The sequence below is a fragment of the Elephas maximus genome, chromosome X (assembly GCF_024166365.1).
Source record: "Elephas maximus indicus isolate mEleMax1 chromosome X, mEleMax1 primary haplotype, whole genome shotgun sequence".
Taxonomy (NCBI): domain Eukaryota; kingdom Metazoa; phylum Chordata; class Mammalia; order Proboscidea; family Elephantidae; genus Elephas; species Elephas maximus.
Window position 1 is genome coordinate 19276056 of NC_064846.1, and position 18065 is coordinate 19294120.

The following is an 18065-nucleotide window of genomic DNA, read 5'->3' on the forward strand; positions in this document are numbered from 1 at the left end:
CAACACTGGAGGTGCTCATTCATATATGCCAAGAAATTTGGAAGACAGCTTCCTGGCCAACTGACTGGAAGAGATCCATATTTGTGCCCTTTCCAAAGAAAGGTGATCCAATAGAATGTGGAAATTATCAACCAATATCATAAATATCACACACAAGTAAAATTTTGCCAAAGATCATTCAAAAGTAGTTGCAGCAGTACATCAATAGGAAACTGCCAGAAATTCAAGCTGGATTCAGAAGAGGACATGGAACCAGGGATATCATTGCTGATGTCAGATGGATCCAGGCTGAAAGCAGAGAATACAAGAAGGATGTTTACCTGTGTTTTATTGACTATGCAAAGGCATTCTACTGTGTGGCTCATAACAAATTGTGGATAACGATGCGAAGAATGGGAATTCCAGAACACATAATTATGCTCATGCGGAACCTGTGTATAGACCAAGAGAACAAGGGGATCCTGCATGGTTTAAAACCAGGAAAGGCGTGTGTCAGGGTTCTATCTTTTCACCATACTTATTCAATCTGTATGCGGAGCATATAATCCTAGAAGCTGGACTATATGAAGAAGAAAGCAGCATCAGGATTGGAGGAAGACCCATTAACAACCTGTGTTATGCAGATGACACAACCTTCCTTGCTGAAAGTGAAGAGGACTTGAAGTACTTACTGATGAAGATCAAAGACCATAGCCTTCAGCATGGATTACGCCTCAACATAAAGAAAACAAAAATCCTCACAACTGGACCAATAGGAAACATCAAGATTAACGGAGAAAAGATTGAAGTTGTCAAGGACTTCATTTTACTTGAATTCAAAATCAACGCCCAAGGAAGCTGCATTAAAAAAATAAAATGACATATTGCATTGGGCCAATCTGCTGCAAAAGACCTCTTTAAAGTGTTAAAAATCAAAGATGTCATTTTGAGGACTAAGGTGCACCTGACCTCATGGTATTTTCAATCACCTCACATGCATAGGAAAGCTGGACAACGAATAAGGAAGGCCAAAGAAGAATCAACGCCTTTGAATTATGGTGTTGGCAAAGAATATTGAATGTGCCATGGACTGCCAAAAGAAAGAACAAATCTGTCTTGGAAGAAGTAACAACCAGAATGCTCCTTAGAAGCAAGGATCGCGAGACCTCGTCTCACATACTTTGGACATGTTGTCAGGAGGGATCAGTTCTTGGAGAAGGCAATCATGCTTGGTAAAGCAGAGGATCAGTGAAAAAGAGGAAGACCTTCAATGAGATGGATTGACAAAGTGGCTGCAGCAATGGGCTCAAGCAGGGCAACGATTGTGAGGATGGCGCAGGACCGGGCAGTGTTTCGTTCTGTTGTACATAGTGCTGCTATGAGTTGGAACCAACTGGACTGAACCTAACAACAACAACCATTAGGTTGGTGCTCTACTAAAAAACCATCTGCATGAGTCCAAAAGGCCAACATTTAATCCAAAGTCAAGATGAGAAGATAAGGGGGCAGGAAAACTAGAGTACTGGAAATAGAACAACCAAAATACAATTAAAGAGATTATTGACACAATGTGAAAAACGTAACTAATGTCATCCAGTAATATATCCTAGAGAAATAAGAGCTGTCCAATGAAGAGACATATGCACACCCATGTTCATTGCAACATTGTTCCCAATAGCAAAAAGATGGAAACAACCTAGATGCCCATCAACAAATGAATGGATAAAAAAACTATGGTACTGTATACACAATGGAGTACCACGAAACGATAAAGAACAGTGATGAATATGCAAAGCATCTCACAACATGTATGAATCTGGAAGGTATTATGCTGAGTGAAATAAGTCAATCACGAAAGGACAAATATTGTATAAGACCACTACTATAAAAACTCATGAAAAGTTTTGCACACAAAAAGAAACAATCTTTGATAGTTACGATGGAGGGAAAGGGTAGGGATGGAAAAACACTAGATAGACAATAGATAAGTGGTAACTTTGGTGAAGGGTAAGAGAGCACACAATACTGGGGAAGCCAGCACAACAGTACAAGGCAAGGTCATGGAAGCTCCATAGACATATCCAAACTCCCTGAGGGATCGAATTACTGGGCTGAGGGCTGTGGGGACCATGGTCTCGGGGAACATCTAGCTCAATTGTCATAACATAGTTTATAAAGAAAATGTTCTACATCCTACTTCAATGAGCAGTGTCTGGGATCTTAAAAGCTTGTGAGCAGCCATCTAAGATACTCCAATGGTCTCACCCCATCGGGAGCAAGGAATAATGAAGAAAACCAAAGACACAAGGGAAAGATTAGTCCAAAGGACTAATGGACCATAACTACCACAGCCTCGCCAGACTGAGTCCAGAACAACTAGGTGGTGCCTGGCTACCTACCACCACTGACTGCTCTGACAGGGATCACAATAGGGGGTCTGGAACAGAGCTGGAGAAAAATGTAGAAGGAAATTCTAAGTCACGGAAAAAGACCAGATTTACTGGTCTGACAGAGGCTGGAGAAACTCGGAGAGTATGGCCCTCGGACACCCTTTTAGCTCAGTAATGAAGTCTGTCTTGAGGTTCACCCTTCATCCAAAGATTGGACAGGCCCATAAAACAAAATAAGACTTAAGGGGCATACCAGCCCAGGGTCAAAGACTAGAAGGCAGGAGAGTACAGGAAAGCTGGTAACAGGGAACCCAAGGTGAAGAAGGGAGAGTGATGACATGTCTTGGGGTTGGTAACCAATGTTACAAAACAATATGTGTACTAAATGTTTAATGAGAAGCTAGTGTGTTCTGTAAACCTTCATCTAACGTACAGTAATAATAATAATAAAAGTAACTAGTGTCATTGTTTAATTTGTGTGGAAATTGTCAAATGGCAACCTAACTTGCTATGTAAACTTTCACCAAAAACACAATAAAATAATATTAAAAAAACAAATCTATGGCGCAGTTCTGCTCTCACACATGGGGTCACCATGAGTCGGAATTGACACCAACTTGTTGCTTTTTTTTTAGACTATCATGTCTAAATAATCAGCACTCTCGCATTTTAGTCATAGCACTCATAACTAAGGCCATACGTTTGCCAGTGTAAAGTCCTTGTTTGAATGCCTTGCGGGCACAGTGCTGTAGATGCATGGAATTTAAATGTCATGCTAAACAGCATTTTTCAGTATTAGCCAAGATAAATCCCCGGGCAAATGGAAGATCAAGGAACATCTGCTCAAGGAAAAAAATTGAGCATATTGGTCAAAAGGTTCTGTGAGTATAACATAGATTTGGGTTTTTTTGTTTTCCTACCTTGTTTCTGAAGTTTAATTCTCAACTTTCATTCAGATTTTATAAAGTATTGCCGTTTAAGGAAATTAGAAAGAAAACGGAAAAAAATGGCACCATATTTGCCTCCCTTTTCCCAGCTAAAGGCATGCTCTTAAATGTTCTCAAATATCTCCTTTCAGAGAAACTTCTTGGACCTTCTCTTCAGCTCCATTAAGTTAGGACCCTTGTGGGATCTCATAGTCTCCTGTTTTTTTTTCCCCTCAGAATACATATCACACTTAAAATTAGATAACAAATCATGTAATTGTTAGCTTAGTAGTTGTGACAGTGACTGTATTCTTGTTGTTGTTAGTTGTCCTCGAGTCAGCTCTGACTCATGGCAACCTTATAACAGAATGAAACATTGCCCAGTCCTGCACCATCTTCATGATTGTTGGGATGTTTGAGCCCATTGTTGCAGCTACTGTGTCAATCCATCTCGTTAAGGGTCTTCCTCTCTTTCGCTGACCCTCTACCAAGCACGATGTTCTTCTCCAGAGACTGTTCCCTCCTAATAACATGTCCAAAATACATAAGACAAAGTCTTGTCATCCTCTCTTGTAAGGCACATTCTGGCTGTACTTCTTCCAAAACAGATTTGTTCATTCTTCTGGCAGTCGATGGTATATTCAAAATTCTTCATCAACACCATAATTCATATGCATCAATTCTTCTTCTGTCTTCCTTTTTCAGTCTAGTTTTTGATCCCTGCTTATCAGGGACTCCTAGTTCAGAACCTGGCACACAGCGGATACTCAGTTAATACTTCTGACTTAATTTAATTTCTCCCATCCATCCTTTCCACCACGCCTCTATCAGTTTGTCATACTGTGGTGGTTTACGTGTTGCTGTGATGCTGGAACCTATGCCACCAGTATTTAGAATACTAGCAGGGTCGCCCATGGTGGACAGTTTCAGCAAAGCTTCCAGACTAAGACAGACTAGGAAGAAGGACCTGGCAGTCTATTCCTGAATAAAATTGGCCAGTGAAAACCTTATGAATAGTAGCAGAACACTGTCTGATATAGTCCCCGAAGATGAGCCCCTCATGTTGGAAGGCACTGGAAGAACGACTGGGGAAGAGCTGCTTCCTCAAAGTAGAGTTGAACTTAATGACATGGATGGAGTCAAGCTTTCAGGACTTTTATTTGCTGATGTGGCATAACTCAAAATGAGAAGAAATAGGTACAAACATCCACTAATAGTCAGAACATGGACTGCACGAAGTATGACTCTAGGGAATTGGAAGTTGTCAAAAATGAAATGCATAAAGATTGATATCCTAGGCATTAGTGAGCTGAAATTGACTGGTATTGGCCATTTTGAATTGGATGATCATATGGTCTACTATGCTGTGAATGACAAATTGAAGAGGAATGGCATCACATTTATTGCCAAAAAGAACATTGCAGGATCTATCCTAATGTACAAAGTTGTCAGTGACAGCATAATATCCAGACATCTTCAAGGAAGACCAGTTAATACTATTATTAAGATTTATGCACCAACCACTAATGACAAAGATAATGAAATTGAAGGTTTTTATCAACTTCTGCGGTCTGAAATTGATCAAACATTCAATCATGATGCATCGATAATTACTGGCGATTGGAACGTGAAAGTTGGAAACAAAGAAGAAGAATCAGTAGTTGGAAAATATGGCCTTGGTGATAGAAACAACACCAGAGATCGAATGATAGAATTTTGCAAGACCAGTGACTTCATCATTGCAAATACCTTCTTTCACCAATATAAACGGTGACTATACGCATGGACCTCACCAGATGGAATACACAGGAATCAAATTGACCACATCTGTGGAAAGATGATGGAAAAGCTCAATATCATTAGTCAGAACAAGGCCAGGAGCCACGGTGGGACAGATCATCAGTTGCTTATAAGCAAGTTCAAGTTGAAGCTGAAGAAAATTAGAACAAGTCCACGAGAGCCAAAATATGTCCTTGAGTATATCCCATCTGAATTTGGAGACCATCTAAAGAATAGATTTGGTGCACTAAACACTAATGACTGAAAGAAGACCAGATGAGTTGTGAAATGATATCAAGGAAGCCATACACGAAGAAAGCAAAAGGTCATTAAAAAGACGGGAAAGAAAGAAAAGACCAAAATGGATGTCAGAAGAGACTCTGAAACTTGCTCTTGAAAGGAGAGTAGCTAAAGTGAATGCAAGAAATGATGAAGTAAGAGAGATGAACAGAAGATTTCAAAGGGCAGTTGGAGAAGACAAAGTAAAGTATTATAATGAAATGTGCAAAGACCTGGAATTAGAAAGACAAAAAGGAAGAACACGCTCGGCATTTCTCAAGCTGAAAGAATTGAAGAAAAATTTCAAGCATCAAGTTGCAATTTTGAAGGATTGTACGGGCAAAATTTTGAACGATGCAGGAAGCATCAAAAGAAGATAGAAGGAATACACAGAGTCACTGTACTAAAAAGAATTGGTCCATGTTGAACCATTTCAGGAGGTAGCATATGATCAACAACTGATGGTATTGAAGGAAGAAGTCCAAGCTTCACTGAGCGCTGGCAAAAAACAAGCCTTCAGGAATTGACCGAATACCAACTGAGATGCTCCAACAAACGAATGTAGCACTGGAGGTGATCATTCATCTATGCCAAGAAATTTGGAAGACAGGTACCTGGCCAACCGATTGGAAGAGATCCATATTTATGCCCATTCCAAAGAAAGGTGATCCAACATAATAAGGAAATTATTGAATAATATCATTAATATCACACACAAGTAAAATTTTGCTGAAGATCATTCAAAAGTGGTTGCAGCAGTACATCAACAGGGAAGCTCCAGAAACTCAAGGGGGATTCAGAACAAGAAGTGGAACAGGGGATATCATTGCCAATGTCAGATGGATCTTGGCTGAAAGCAAAGAATACCAGAAAGATGTTTACCTGTTGATTATGCAAAGGAATCTGACTGTGTGGATCATAACGAACTATAGATAACATTGCAAAGAATGAGAATTCCAGAACACTTAATTGTGCGCATGCAGAACCTGTACATAGACCATGAGGAAGTCATTCAAACAGAACAAGGGGATACTGAGCGGTTTAAAGTCAGGCAAGTTGTATCCTTTCACCATACTTATTCAATCTGTATGCTGAGCAAATAATTTGAGAAGCTGGACTATATGGAGAAGAATGGGGCATCAGGATTGGAGGAAGACTCATTAACAACCTACGTTATGCAGATGACGCTTGCTGAAAGCTAAGAGGACTTGAAGCACTTACTGATGAAGATCAAAGACCATAGCCTTCAGTATGGATTGCACCTCAACATAAAGAAAACAAGAATCCTCACAACTGGACCAATGAGCAACATCATGATAAATGGAGAAAAGATTGAAGTTGTCAAGGATTTCATTTGACTTGGATCCACAATCAACAGCCATGGAAGCTGCAGTCAAGAAATCAGAGGATGCATTACATTGGGCAAATCTGCTGCAAAAGATGTCTTGAAAGTGTTGAAAAGCAAAGATGTCACTTTGAGGACTAAGGTGCACCTGATTCAAGCCATGGTATTTTCAATTGTCGCATATGCATTCAAAAGCTGGGCAATGAATAAGAAAGGCCAAAGAAGAATTGATACCTTTGAATTAAGGTGTTGGCGAAGAATGTTGAATATGCCAGGGACTACCAGAAGAACAAACAAGTCTGTCCTGGAAAAAGTACAGCTAGAGTGCTCCTTGGAAGCGAACTTTTTACGGAAGCCAACTGCCACATCTTTCTCCTGTGGAACCGCCGAGCTTTCAGTTATCAGTCTAGCGCTTAACTACTGCACCACCAGGGCTCCTTTTGGAGCCTGCAGTTTGGACCTGAGTGCTTGGATAGCTAGATTTGCTCACTAACAGTCCCTCTTCTCAGTCTGAGAAAAAAGTTACACTACTCCTTTTGTCACCTCCATTCTAGTTTCGTTTTTAGGTTGCTAATCTGACCTTTGGTTTTTTTAAAAAGGGCACCAAATTCAAAGGGAGAGTAGGTATTTTCCCCAGGTGTTATTATCAATGCAAAGCAGTGTTATTTCTTAGACTCTCTGTAGTGAGGGGACCCATTCGTGGTTTTAGGTCCTTGTTCCTCACACCTATGCCAGAGTGTTATCCATCGCTATCCCAAGGTCAGTTTTTCTTGGAAAAGGTAGATTTGGGTATTTATAAGAAAAGATATTATTAGGAAGAGAATGGCATGGTTTATGCTTTGTCCGTGAAAGATTTAGTAATTACTCTCCAAAACAAGGGATTTGGTCCACTTACCGTTGAGTCAGCTCCGATTCATGGCGAGCCCATGTGTGTCAGAATAGAACTGTGCTCCATAGGGCTTTCAGTGGCTGAGTTTTTGCAAGTAGATTGCTAGACCTTTCTTCTGAGGTACCTCTGGGTGGACTCAAACCTCCAACCCTTCTGTGAGTAGCCCAGCGTGTTAACTGTTTGTACCACACAGTAACTCCTTGGTGCTATTTAGTTTAGAATTTAACAAATGCGCTCCATTCCTTTTGCTTCCAATAGCAGTATTCAGGCAGAGCTTGGAAACCCTCCAACAGGCCTGTTGTAATGTAAAGTCAGGAATTTTGCGAGCCAGTTGTTAAACACATCCATCATTAAAAATGAAGTTATATAAACATAAAATTAAATAAAACATATTTAAAACAAAGCACACCATTATACAGTGCTTCTACCACACAGATACAGTAAATGTAGATAGCCTCAAGTGCATACCAAAAGCTAAACTCATTGCCATTGAGTCAATTCTGACTCATAGCGACCCTTTAAGACAGAGCAGAACTGCCCCACAGGGGTTCCAAGGCTGCTTCTACAGCAGACTGCCACATCTTTCTCCCACAGAGCAGCTGGTGGGTTCAAACCACTCACCTTTCGGTTGGCAGCTGAGCACTTAACCACTGCGCCACCAGGGCTCCCTCTCAAGAGCATAGATATTAGTAAAAGGTAGAAAATAATTAGGAAATGATAAGTTTTGGGTTCTGTCGTACATGGGGTCACTCTGAGTCTGAACCAACTTGAAGGCACCTAGCAACAACAAAGTTTGAGTATGTATTATCTTTGTTTTAAATATCTTTTATTTAATTTTAAGTTTATAGAACTTAAATGATGGGTGTGTTTAACCATCAATCAACTCTCGTGAGCCGGTAAGAGCTGGCCCCAGCACACCATTCTGACCCCTGACTGAACTGTGAGCAACTTGGGAACCAAGTCTGGGACTGTCTTTTTCTTTAGTGCATCTCCAGCACCTAGCACAGAGGAGGCACTCTGTAATGTTTAGTGAAGGAAGACAAGCAACTTCATCTTTTGTCCTCCCTTTAAAAGGTGTAAGAGAGAGCTCAGTATGTAGTTTAACCACAAAGGCCACTTGGCAAATGCTCTAGAGGAAGCCATACCAACCTCAGCTGTGAACAAGGTCAGATCTCTGTTATATATAGCACTTCACAACCAACTTCCTACACACAAACCTAATGTGCCACTCCCCGTTGAGAAACTGAAGGAGGCTCTGCCAAGTGTTTGATCCTTTCTTTGAGGGTTAGCACCAGCTTTTAGGAAGCAAAAGAGGACTGGCCTGAGCTTAAGGTCAAACTCATACCAAATCTCATCTAATAAAAGCAAACTCTTGCCTAATAAGAGTCTTCCAATCTGCGGACACCGACGGAATGATTTCAAGCCACATTAAAGTTGACTTCATTCCAACCCAATAGGAGAATGTAGACATTTTCCTGGAGTTTCTTGTAATGGTTTTGACCATTCCAGGGTCCCAGGCCTGCCACTAGCAGGATAGAATCGTAGGAACAGTCACTGTGTGTTTCAGGCCAAATTCCAACTGCAATAAGCCTATCTTTCAGCCACTGGGAAACCCTGGTGAGTGTAGTGGTTAAGAGCTATGGCTGCTAACCAAAAGGTTGACAGTTTGAATCCACCAGGTGCTCCTTGGAAACTCTATGGGGCAGTTCTACTCTGTCCTATGGGGTTGCAATGAGTGGGAATCGACTCGATGGCAACAGGTGTTTTTTTTTTTGTTTGTTTGTTTTGTTTCAGCCACTAGTAGAACCTTCCAGAAATGAACTTTTAATGACTATAGAAATAGCTAACAAGCAATGTGTGCCTCCTATCTCTGTACCAAGCATCATGTGAGGCCATTCTCACAGACTAATTGATGAAGCCTCACATAAGATTTTTAACCCAATGCACCTTCATTTAAATGGCCAGAATTCTGGGGCTGTTGCCAATCCAGTAAGACCAGACTATGGATGGAATCTAAAGGCTCTGCTTTCTTAAGCAACAAAATAATGCCATGGCTCTCTAAGAAATTCCAGTTGGGAAAAAGGTCTCCTCTTGGTGATTATTTTTCTTTTTGCTAAGATGGTGCCATTCAAATTGGCAGGAGATGTGGCTTCCTCAGTGAGTGTGCCGAAGTCACCCTGAATCATTTCATCGAGAAGCATGGTGGCAGGAAGAGATTCCACAGGCTCAGCTTTCTCCTCACTGACATCCGTTCAGAGAGTTGAAATTCGTTGGCTTTTCAGGGCAGTGGGTAACACTACCCACGGTCCCGACAGATCTTCAATTGGTTGACATTTCATTCACATCATTTGAATAAATCAAAGTGACAGAGGCGCAATAAGTTGCTGAGTGGGGGAGATGATTATAGAGAAGTGAAAAAGACATTTTCAAGTTCTTGCTGATGAGCAAAATGAGTAAATTTTGGAAAGGAAGTGGGGCGCTTTGTGTGAGGAGCAGTTCTCAGGGAGTGCTGCAGTGGGACCTCTGTCCTGGCCAGTAATGAACTGGTGGGGAAAGGCTTCAAAGCCATTGATTGATGTGCACCCTAAACATCCAGTGTGCACAAATCCACACTCTCCCCGAAGACACAAGAGCTTCGCTTCTGTAAGTCCTGATCTTGGGATACACATTCGCAGTAGCACTTGAATTCAGGAGCATTGAATCCAGTTTCCTTTCAATGAAACTTGAGCCTCGATTCCCCATGACTGTTGGCCCTTATCTTCTCCTGCAAAAGACCGTTGTTGGGAACACATGCTTAGAGAGGTGCTCTTCCACTTACGTGCACAAACAGCCTAACTCTGCTTTTAAGCTGTTTTGTTCAAAATATAGGGTACCTGGGTGGCACGAGCAGTTTGTGATTGGCTACTAACCTAAAGGTTGGCAGTTCAAACACACCCAGTGGCGCCACTGAGGACAGGCCTGGTGATCTGCTTCCGAAAAGATAAACCCCTTGCTGTCGAGTCAATTCTGACTCATAGTGACCCCATAGGACAGAGTAGAACTGCCCCGTAGGGTTTTCAAGGCTGTAATCTTTATTTACGGGAGCAGATTGCCACATCTTTCTCCCACAGAGTGGCTGGTGGGTTTGAACTGCTGTCCTTTCGGTTAGCAGCCAAACCCTTAACCACTGTGCCACCACGGCTCCTTCCGTAAAGATTACAGCCGTTGAAAGCCCTGTGGAGCGCCGTTCTACTCTGTAACACGTGGGGTTACCGCGAGTTGGAATCTATTCGACAGCAACGTGCTTGGTTCAAATATGTTTCAGGGACTTGGTGAGTAAAAAGCAAGCAAACAAACACTGAAATTGACCTGTAATTTGGGTCAGAAGTTGGAAAATACAGTTGGGAGGCCTAATTCAGAAAGGAAGATGTTTTTCATGCTAATCAACTACTAATTATAAAATAAAAAAAATAGGTGATAGCAAATAGGTGATAGCAGGCATGGTGAAAGCCTCAAAAGAAGGGGGTGAGGGCTGTGCTACTTTATAATTTAGTCACCCTTGATTGGAAAGTGGGCGTTGTAAGATTTGGCACCAAACCCCAGCGAGTCACTCTGTAGAATGGGTTTCTTTTGCTTTGGGCTTTCAGTTCGGGCGTAGAAAGAACAAGTCAAAAATTAAAGCCAAAAGGGGTAATTTTTAAAAGCCAAGCTGCAAAGAAGAGTGGTTTCAGGTTCCTTTGCAAATAGGAATTCAGTAGTGGGAATAAACTCTCCTAGACCTGAGGGGAAGGAAACAGGTGAAGGGGGTCAGCTATTACGCCCAAATAATGCCCTTGGAGTAGCCACTAAGATCCTGGGCATAAGAGGAAGTCTGGGGTAGGGGACTAAAGCTATTCCAAGACCTAGTCATAACATTGCCAACGCGATCGTTGTCAACTCCCAGAGCTATGTCAAGGCAAGTGTATTTTGGGCCTAGGAAGTAGACCTAAGGCAAGTGGTCTCAATCTTCTCTACATCTTAAAATCACCTGGGAAGCTTTTTAAAAACCTTGCTGTCCGGGCCACACCCCAAATAAATTACATCAGAATCTCTGAGGAGTGAGACCCAGGAATCAGTATTTTTTATTCATTCGTTTACTTTCTTACTTATTTTAATTAATTTATTTGTAGGAATCAGTATTGCTTTTTTTGAATACTCCCTAGGTTGAGAAGTGGCCGAGTCTGAGAACCGTGAATTAAGCAGCAACAAAGCATAGCTGAAATAATAAAGGATTGTAATGTGTATGCGGTCTTGTGTTTCTTTAAATGATGCTTTCTGTCATCACTGCAGGCAATGTGGCAAAAAGTGTTGGTGTTGCTATCTCATTTTAGTATGTAGATATATGTAAGAAGAACACGTGATCAAGGGGCCTCATCTGTGGCCTGACACTGGGCAAGGCTGACGCCCTTTTCAGAGAGATGGATTCCTGAGAGCTGAGGGGCTTGGGTTGGCACTTGGTGTGGTTGGCCAGTCGGTTGCTACCAGCTGATCAAGGTGGAGATGCAGGCAGGCAGGTAAAGACCAGTAAGAGCAGCAGGGCAGATCTGGGAGTCGAGGTTGAGACAGGGTGGTGGTGGCTGTTGTTAGCTGCCGTTGAGTCAACTGTGACTCAACGGCAACCTTGTGTATGACAGAATGAAACGTTGCCAGTCCTGTGCCATCCTCATGATCACTGGTATGTTTGAGTCTATTGCTGTGGCCACTGTGTCAATCCATCTCACTGAGGGCCTCCCTCATCCTTGTTGGCCCTCCATTTTACCAAACATGGTGTCCCCCTTCAGTGACTGGTCTTTCCTGATGATGTGTCCAAAGCAAGCAAGTAGGACAGTGTTTTGTTGTGATCCATAAGATTTCATTGGCTTAATTTTCAGAAGTAGGTTGCCAGGCCTTTCTTCCTAGTCTGTCTTAGTCTGGAAACTTTGCTGAAACCTGTCCACTGTGTGTGATCCTGCTGGTACTTGAAATACCGGTGGCATAACTTCCAGCATCACAGCAACATGCAAGCCACCACAGTACCACAAACTGACAGACAAGTGGTGGTGAAAAATGTGGTACTGAATGATAAATCCTCTACTGTATAATAGACTGTCTTACAAGTGAGAAACCTGGTTTCTCACAGGTTTGTTGTGATGGTCAAATGAGATGTGTACTAAGTGGACAGCTAACACTATAAAACTTTGTGTAGATGTAATGGATGGTGTTATCTTTTTCCCAGAACCTCGCTTGGCGCAATTGACACAAAGCAGGAGCTCAGCACTGTTTTTTTTTATTACTTGTGCTAAAAATATAACAAAATGTTTGCTAATTCAACAATTTGTGCATGTACAGTTCAGTGACATTAATTACATTCTTCATGCTATGCAACTACTAAGCCAAGCCAAAAAAGCACATTGCCATCTAGCCAATTCCGAATCATAGCAACCCTGTGAGGAAAGAATAGAACTGCCTCATAGGGTTTCCAAGGCTGTAAATCCTTATAGAAGTAGACTGCAACATCTTTCTCCCGAGGAGTGGCTGGTAGCTTCAAACCGTCCACCTTTCACCTACCAGCCAAGAGCTTTAACCATTGTGCCACCAGGCCTCCTTGTGCAACTATTACCACTATCCTTTTCTAAATTATTCCACCACCACTAACAGTCACTCACTGAGCCCTAAGCAATGACACCCCCTCTGCCCCTCCCTCCCACCCCTGGTAACTACTAGTAAGCTTTGGTTTCTAAATACATTTGCTTATTTCATATAAGTGAGATCATACAATATTTGTCGTCTCGTCACTGACTTATTTCACTCGGAATAATGTTTTCAAGGTTCACACACATTGTAGCATGTATCAGGACTTAATTTCTCTTTATGGCTGAGTAATATTCCATTGTATGTACATATGTGTTTATCCATTCATCTGTTGATAGACGTTTCTTTTGGTTGTTTCAAATGGCTATTATGAAAAGTGCTGTGATGAATACTGATATACATACATGTGTCTTTTTTCAAGACTCATGGGTAGATACTTAAGAGTGGAATTTCTGGGTCGTAGGTGCAATGGTTAAGCACTTGGCTGCTAAGCCAAAGGTCAGCAGTTTGAACCCGCCAGCCACTCCGTGGGAAAAAAGACCTGGCAATCTGCTCCTATAAAGATTACAGCCTAGGAAACCCTATGGGGCAGTTCTACTCTGTTCTATAGGGTCACTATAAGTTGACATTGACTTGAGGGTACATAACAACAACGACAATGGTAGTTCTATGTTTACCATTTTGAGCAACTGCCAGACTGTTTTTCATAGTGGCTGTACCATTTTGTATTCCCACCAGCAATGGATGAGGTCTCCAGTTCCTCTACATTCTCTCCAAAACCTGTTGTTTTCTGTCTTTCTTCTTCTTCTTTTTTTTTTCTTTAGTCATAGCCATTCTAGTGGGGGTAGGGTGGTATCTCATTGTGGTTTTGATTTTCATTTTCTTAATGACTAATGACGCTGAGCATTTTTTCATGTGCTTGTTGGTCACTTGGATATCTTCTTAGGTAAATATCTGTTCAAGTCCTTTGCCCATTTTTGATTGGGTTGTTTGTCTTTTTGTTGTTGAATTGTAGTTTTTATGTATATTCTGGATATTAATCCCTTCTCAGTATATTTTTTCAGTATATTAATCTCTTGTCAGTCCCAAAAACTTTCTCCCCACCTGCAGGTTGTCTTTTCACTTTGTTGATCAGTATTGTTCAGTATTGAGGGAACACGGGAATCCTGTTCCTCACTCTCTTGTGACACTTACTGCCCTTTATTGTAATTCTCTGTTTGACAATCTGTCTTCCCCACGAGAGAGAGCTTGCCAAGGACAAGGATTTGTCATCCCTGTCTTCACAGCACCTAGCTCAGTACCTGGCACCGAGGTACTGAGTTAGGGGTGGTACTAGTTAGTGGTGGTGGTAGTGATGGTGGCAACAGCAGAACCCGAGTAGCAGCACTTTGGGTCACTTTCCCAGCGACTACAGTGACAGCCTGTGGCCAGCAGAGAGCAGCAGAGACCACAAAGCGAACCTGTCTCATTGGACGCTCCTGCGTCCCAGGCCAGGTAAGGAGCGCTTGTGGCTCAGTGGTTAAGCCCTTGACTGCTGAAGGGTCGGCGGTTCAAACACACCAACTGCTCCATGGGAGAAAGATGTGGCAGTCTGTTTCCGTAACGATTACAGCCGTGGAAGCCCAATGGGGGGAGTCGGCTGGAAGGCAATCGGTTTGGAGTTTTTTCAGTGCCCCAGGCCAGGGCTCCTTCTCTGTCCTTGCGCAGCCATTGGCCCACCTTGAAAGCGGTGGAAATCGCGCCCGCTTTGACTAAAATGTGTTTCCCCAACACCTAAGCCGTTTGCAAATTTGGGCCTGAAACTAGGGCAGCAGGAGCAGTTTTAGTCACCGAGGCCATTCCCGATGTTAACTCAGCCCCAGCATCCCTGAGGTCTGAAACTCCCGCGGAAGGACGGTGTAAGCGCCGCTCACCACTTCCTTCACACCCAGCGAAAGGCGTTTGAGAAACGTTGTTTTCAATTAAATTGGGAAAGAGTCTCAGGCTTTAAAGGCTTGAGAATCGTGACTGCTAGTTTTGTTGTTGTTTTTGATGATTTTAAAAGTAATTTACTTATTTTTTGTTGTTGCTGAAAATATATATAGCAGAACATACACCAATTCAACAATTCCTACATGCACAATTCAGTGACATTGGTTGTTGTTTTTACAGTGCTTGCGAAAGCCCTCTAGGGAGTGCTGTCTGGCTACAGATTACAGTAATGTTCTTCAGTTAAGTAAAGAGCCGAATGAAAGCCGCACAATTGCAGGTTGGGAGTCATTAAAGTGATCGAATGGATGGTAATTATTTTAGCTAGCAGTGGAAGGAGGGCTGGGCATGCTGGTGCAGTGGTCTGCCTGCTTCTACTAACTGATAGGCCCACCTTATTATTTTTTCCAAGAAGCCGCTGGGACTAATGGCTTTTCAAGAGGAGGCAAAAGCTTTCTATTTATTTACTTTATTCTTTGGCTTTTACGGGTTTTAATTTTAATATCTCTTAATTGCTCTACTGCAGTTGAGTGTAGAGGTTAAGACTATGGGCTTTGGAAACAGACAAAACCAGGCTTGAATCTTGGCTCCACAACATACTAGCTGCTTGATCTCAGCTACTTAACCGCTCCAGGCTTTAATGTCCTTATCTGTAAAATAGCAGCCCAAATTCTTGCCTCAAAGGATTATTGTGAAGACTCAGTGAGACAATGCATCTAAAGCACTTAGCCCAGAGCCTGGTACATCAGAAAAGTGCTTAGTAAATCGGAGCCATTGTGTCGCAAACATTGGAAGAATTCTAAACACAAACACACAGACTCAACATCAGGAATTCACTTTGAGGATAGCAGTGGCAAAGATAAGATGCTCAAAACAAGCCCTGATAAAGAAATGAGGTCCAGAAGGATGAGGTAATTGCCCAGTTAGTCAGAAGTGCTGGAGCCCAAAGCCCTAGTCCCAATCGCTAAAAGCCAAGCCTTCCCTCATCAGCTTTGTCCTGGAGGGGCCAATCTAGTCTTCCCTCCAGCCTTAAGTCATTCTCAGAGCCCTGGTGTCAGGGGATGTCCTGTGCCCTCTTAAAAGTGCATCCCTGAGCCCACCAATCTGACTGGGGCTGGCTCCCAAAGAAGCTGGGTTCTTTGCCTAAGGCCACGCAGCTCCTTGAGCAAGGAGACCTGAAGAAAGAATTGGGGAATCCATTATTCCATTGCCTCTAATTTGTGCTTCTGGAACAGAATATAATTAATATTTCATGCATTCAGTCATTCACAAACATGGTACTGGGCGGGGGGCAGTGATGATTGAGTCAAGCTGAGTCCCTGCCCTCATGGAGTTCACAGTCTAGTGAGAAAGACAGACAAAGAGTTGTTGGGGATAGACACGGCAAGACCAGTGCTGTGATGGGGCAAATCCAGGCAGCCATGGGAGCCCAGAGGAGGCCACCTAACCCAGCCTTGGTCGGGGAGAGAAGTCCAAGAAAGATATGTAAAGGTCATTTGTTTTCTTTGTTGGCCAACAGTCATCAATCGCTCAGTGACACAATGCTATTTCCATTAATTTATTTATTGAATAAACATTTACCGAATGAGTTTTCTGTGCCAGGCACTGTGCTAGGCATGATGGGATACATACATGGCTCAGACATGGACCTTGCTCTTTTGAAATCCAGTTCTTTACTTTTGGAAGTGGATGGCAATGATACTCTTCAATTTATTCTGAATTATGAACTTGTTATCTGAAACTGGTGGAGTTCATATTTTTTTTTTTTTATGAACTCCACCAGTTTCAGATAACAAGTAGCAATAACAAAGGCCAGGAAATTCATTGGTTGGGTTTCTGCCTGGTTAAAACACATGTTGCTGATTTGTTACCTTTGTGTCACAAAGTATATTGGTTCATGGGCAGGGAAGTGTATCCGAATTTCTGGAACTTCCTGCCATGGTTATATGTTATGGGATTAGCTGATGGAGTCTTAAAGGCTGACCATCCTGCAGCCCTTTGGGGGTGAAATAAAATTCAATGTCAGTGATATGAGCAGACATGTTAATAGTAAGGCTTGTTCCACCTGCCATGATCCAGAGCACTTGGGCAGGACGTGCTAAACTGCCATCCTGGGAGTTGAAATATTCTTCGCTGCACTTCTGGGGAAATGTTCAAATGTCCTTCCAGAATGGCCCACCTGGTATGTCTTAAGTGTACAGTGGCTTATACCCTTTCTGTGGTTTGGGAACGCATCACTGCTTCTTTCTGATAAGTCCTCTGTCTACTCGTTCTTGTGTTCATCTTTTGCTATTTCTGCACCGCCCTCCCCACCCCCCCCTCCCAGCCTCCTGAAAGTTCCTTCCTGGAGCTTCCAGCCCTGTGCTTCTTCCTAAGTCCGAATCTGTAAGAGCAACCTGGGCTTACGCACCTCAAAGTTCAGGAAACAGTCATGACTCTGATTTTCCAATGAAGTACATCAGTGCTGCCTCCTAGGTCCTTGTGGGTCACTTTGAGAAAACCAACAATTAGCTCAGGCTGTGACTGTAATTCTGAATTTCCATTCTGGATGGAGTTTGGCCATTCTGCTTGGTCAGTTATCTAGAAACTGTGCTCAGAGGAAATGCTCCAAGCCCTATGAGAATTTAGCCCTTTGCCAATGAGTTGAATGGGTCTTAGGGATTAGCTCCTCTACCTAGAGACAGTTTGGCAAAGCTTATCCTCATTGGAAGGCTTTAAGGAACACCTAGAAGGGCTGCACTAAACCACAGCATTTTGCTCTGGGCCAAGAGAGCTATGCCAACGTGCACATCTCAGTTGGTCTTGAATTCTGTCATTCTCTGGAGAAATTGAAGACTATGTGGATTTTAGTCCCCACTGACTGAGGTTACCTGTTTATTTTGGCTCCTTGCAGCTGCAGTAGAGTAAAAGGATGTTGACTT